This window comes from Penaeus monodon, chromosome 1, assembly GCF_015228065.2.
Source record: "Penaeus monodon isolate SGIC_2016 chromosome 1, NSTDA_Pmon_1, whole genome shotgun sequence".
Classification (NCBI taxonomy): domain Eukaryota; kingdom Metazoa; phylum Arthropoda; class Malacostraca; order Decapoda; family Penaeidae; genus Penaeus; species Penaeus monodon.
Window position 1 is genome coordinate 6,801,946 of NC_051386.1, and position 5,000 is coordinate 6,806,945.

General features: G+C 36.3%; 1 protein-coding gene across 1 annotated transcript in view; it reads left to right on the forward strand.

The window, feature by feature from the left end:
• The window catches only part of LOC119584490 (neuronal acetylcholine receptor subunit alpha-10-like), a 260,049-nt gene that overhangs the window by 134,364 nt on the left and 120,685 nt on the right, over positions 1-5,000 (forward strand).

Sequence of the window (5,000 nt, forward strand, 5' to 3'; positions counted from 1 at the left end):
ATAGTAATGATAATATAATAATAATAATAATAATAATAATAATAATAATAATAATAATAATAATAATAATAATATAATAATAATAATAATAATAATAATAATAATAATAATAATAATAATAATAATAATAATAATAATAATAATAATAATAATAATAGTAATGATAATAATAGTAATAATAATGACAAGAATAAGAATAATCGTAGTGTTAATCATTTTATATGATAAAAGGCACAAGAATTATGTAAATGATTATAATGAAAATTATAAAGGTTATAAGAATTATGATAATATAATTAGAATATAAATAACAATGATATTGACGATAGTGATACGAGGAATATCATTTGATAGTCAATACTATTTCCATCCTTATCATCATTATAGTTTTTATTATTTTGTTAGTATTTTCGTCCTTATAAACATTGCCATCATTATGTTCATTTTATCTGCAACTTAATGTAAATTTAAACATGTTGTTATCTCTATTTAATTTGATTGATATTTTATTTTACGCGATAAGGCTACAATTATTTCGTAAAACTAAGTGAATCAAATTATTCATTTGCTTATATACTATTTTCCCTTTTCCTACATTTTTCAGAAGTCATAATATGTCACAGAACTAAACTTCTCATTCTGATATACGAAAATATCAGTTCTTCGATTTACAATGCTATGGAATACATTTTTATTAACATGTATTTAGTTGAAAATTTTCCGATTTCTTTGCTCTTCAAACTTGGATAATTCCCAAAGTATCAAACTTTAGGAAAGGCCCAAGTGGACAGACTTTCGAAGCAGAAGAAAATTGTGGGTTAAATTCATTAAAAAAGTTCTTGCAACAGAATAAACCTTTCGAATAAATACCGAAGCCTGTCTAAAAAACACAGGTAAAGAAACTCGAAAACAAAGAACGAATTTTCATTTCATACTAACGTTGCTCTGAAATCCTGTTCATATGGGGCGTTTAATCAACTTTGATATAGATTGCGTTATACAGAGGCAAAAATGAGGGCCTATAAATCAACCACAGAAGAAAATATATCACTGATCTTTTGATATTTTTTCCAAATTTTTGAGTCTTCACTTCCATTTTCGTTTTCAAAATATTTTTATTAGTTCACGGAGCTCAACATTAGCCCATTAGAATATTTTCTCCTCTGCTTAAAGCTAGGTAGATATTATTAACACTGATAATAGTCACAATAATTTTTTTGTCACTATACCGGATGATATGAAAGGGTTGAGCAATGATAAATGGAGATAAGATAATGTTAATTAAGTTTATGTATCAAAGAAAGTCAAAATACAGTAATATTCGCCTCAAACCGTAGTTACATAACTAACAATGAATCTCGTAGCTGTAGTTGATATTCGTTCGCTAAATGCACCTTCCTCTGCCGCTCCTGAAAAACTGCGAAACCCATGAAATGTGACTTTCTTCTTCCATATTTTCTCCGAGGAAGGAGTCGACCCCTTGCTTCCTTGGGCGTGATGGCGCTCGTGCATGCGCCTGTGATTTCGTAGAATGGCTATGTGTCTCAACGACCGAGCTCTGGGCTTCCGTTGAGGCGTAGAGCTCGAGACACGGGAGGCGCTCCGACAAACGGGGGCTTTGTAAACCAGATTGCACTTCCACTTTTCTGCGTTCACATTCTGGGTCACATTCGCGTTTTGTGTCTTTCTCATGAAGGTCCAGAGTTTCGAAGAACCGAACTCTTTCTTTAGCTTGAGGCCTTTCAGCAAGTCCATGATTCGATTGCTCGAGGTGGTGAGAGAAGGATGAGTGCAAGGAACAGGAGTACCACACTACATTTAAAGGTGGTGGTCCGGGAAACTCGGAAACATACCGTTAGGTCATTTTTGGGTCATCTTATAAGGTTTATATATATATATATATATATAAATATATATATATATATATACATATATATATATATATAATATATATATATATAATATACATTATATACATATAATATACATTTATATGTACATATATATATAACATTTATATATACATTTTATATATAACATTTATATATACATTTATATATACATTTATATAAATTTATAAAATACATTTTATATAACATTTATATATACATATATGTACATAAATACATATATATATATATATATATAATATATATATATATATATAATATATATATTATATATTATATATATATATATATATATATATAATTCATGTATATATATATATATATATATATATATATATATATATATATATATATATATATATATATATATATATTTGTGTTATGTGTGTGTGTGGTGCTGCATAATAATATGTATGCAAATACAATGTATAGTACATATATTGTATATATAATCATATGTATATATATATATATATATATATATATATATATATAGATATATAATATATATATATATATATATATATATATATTCAACACACACGCACATCACAACACACACAAGCTAACACATAAGCAATACTAAACACACACTACACACACACACAACACAGAACACATATACACAATACAACAAACACACACATATGTATTATATATTTTTATCTATTATATATATATATTATATAGTACATTAATATATATTATGTTAGTTATAACTATTCTTGTCAATGAATAAAAGGGAATTTTGTATATGGAGGTATTATATATACATACATAGTTATATATATTATAATATCATGCAATCTAAATCGATGATTATAATAGTTAATACATAATAACCAGTCATATTGTCAAGACCACGTAGACAAAGTGTACTATTTTACTTCTGGATCGCATCAAAGCTATATCGATATCTACAACAGGTCAGGGTAATTTACAAGCTTACCAGTTGGGTTCAAACTGCAGTTATCTGTCAGGGAATCACTGGGGACCGAAGTTTGACCTATTCTCCAAGACAGTTTCATCATTATAACAGTATCCCTGCAATCTAACGCATGCCGTAACAGGAAAGGTCCGTCTACCGAGACCCAAGTCTTTAAGTGTCACTGCGTCGAGCGCAAGTCCCGCGTGCCCCCCGCCCGAGACTCCCAAGTGCTAGTATCCCTGCGGGGGCAGAGGTTGACGGCAGGTAATGGGCGGCAGCAAGCTGAGGCGTGCAGTTGGTTCCTCAAACGGCAGGGGTGATCTGTCGGACCTCACTCGACGAGGGGGAGGCCGCGCCGTGTGGCCGCTTCTCCAGACGGTCGTCGGGTCTCATTTACAGCCCCCGCCGCCTTGCCCGGTCTCTCGCTCTGGGCCGATGAAGACAGGAGGATCGCGCTCTCGCAGTATGAGCTGAAGTCTCAGTCCCTCAGGCGATGTTTCGGTCCCGGCAGCGAAGATCCGCCCGGGTGCCTTCTCCGCCAGCGAACGTCGGGGTCGCCTGACATCAGCCCTCTGGAGCTTCGGAGGGACCTCTCTTCTGCAGTTGAACGACTATTTGCCCGAAGACGGCGGATGCTGTGCAGGACCTACTGGACAGGGAGATGCCAACGCAGGCAGGGGGAGGCCTCCCGGGAAAGCGAATAGGAAGAGAGCGTCGAAGGGCGAAAAGAAGAAAGACACCAAAGGATCCAGGAGGGTGTCCTCGCCGGGAACCGGGGCGGCAGAGTCGCAAGTGAGGAAAGAATACCATTCATGCCGCTGCAGTATGGCGAGGGATACGCGCAGGCTGATGAAGATGCCCTCTGGAACCAACGGAAGATCCCTGGAACACAACGGTAAGGATTGCCTCTGCACAAACGGAAGATCCCCAAACAGCGGCAATGACAGTCTGGAAACAACGGAAGGATGCCTCTAGCACACAACGGAAGGATGCCCCTGAAAAAGACGAATGACACCTCTAACACAACGTAAGGTGCACAGCAGTATAAGAAAATACCGATATTATGACGGAAAATGCTTCTGATTATGATAGAAGATGGGCCCTCAAGATGGAAGTTATTTATGTCCCAGTATGATCAATGAGTGTCCTTCTTCATCTCGACCAGGAAAAAAGACGTCAGCGAGACGCCCGTCGCAAAGGAGCGAAGTTAAAACAGCTCTAAAAATAAAGACACAAATTTATGCATCTTTTGTTACCTTAACACATGTGGTCTCTAGCAACAAAAATCAAAATAATCCTGTACGACAATTTCCCTTCCACAAAACTGAAGATCTCAAACCAACTACAGTCATAATAGCGTAGAAAGCACCGGATACTGTTCATTATGCGCAGTAAACACCTAGAACAACAAAAAGTACATAATTAAAAAATATGATAATAAAAACTTTCGTCACAAAGGACTGCATTACACAAATTCCCATTTACATCAGAGAATCCCTAGTACTGTAACGAAGCCAGCAACACGTTTGCACCATGAAATATACATTTGTCCATACCAGTGAGAAGCACAGGGAGCGATCCATATCACTCATACCATACCAATTTCTCATGGAAAAAAAAAGTCGCAAAGAGTTGTTGATCAAATCGGCGAGTGTCCTGAAAGTTAAAACTTTAAAAATAAAAGAAAAAAAATAGAATGTTCCAAAATAAAACAAAATGCGGGCTCTGGCAAGCAAATCAATCTTCTCACGTTCAATTCCCCTGCACACAACGAAATTCAATTCCAACAATAAAGCGAGAACAAGCAGATGGTTTAGGCATAAACGACCTAGAATTCTCACAGACGACACAAATCTCCATCAAAGCCGGGGGAAGCTGGAGGGCTAGAATAACCAAGACCTTTGTACAAGAAGGCCCTGAGACAACAAATGGGTCCCATAGAATCAGGACTCCCCGATAGCGGTGGCAGCGAAAGGCCCTAAAAGCAATCTAACGACTTTTCTCAAATGGGGACGATATACACGGGCCAGTGCTAAGGGGAGAAATGCACGGGGCAAGGGACTCTCACGAGGAAGACGAGGAGCAAAATGGCCTGTTTGTCTTGAGAAAAAAGGGGAAAGGGGGCAGACGGCTGCGCTGTTCCTGAAAAGGGGTGTCTGATA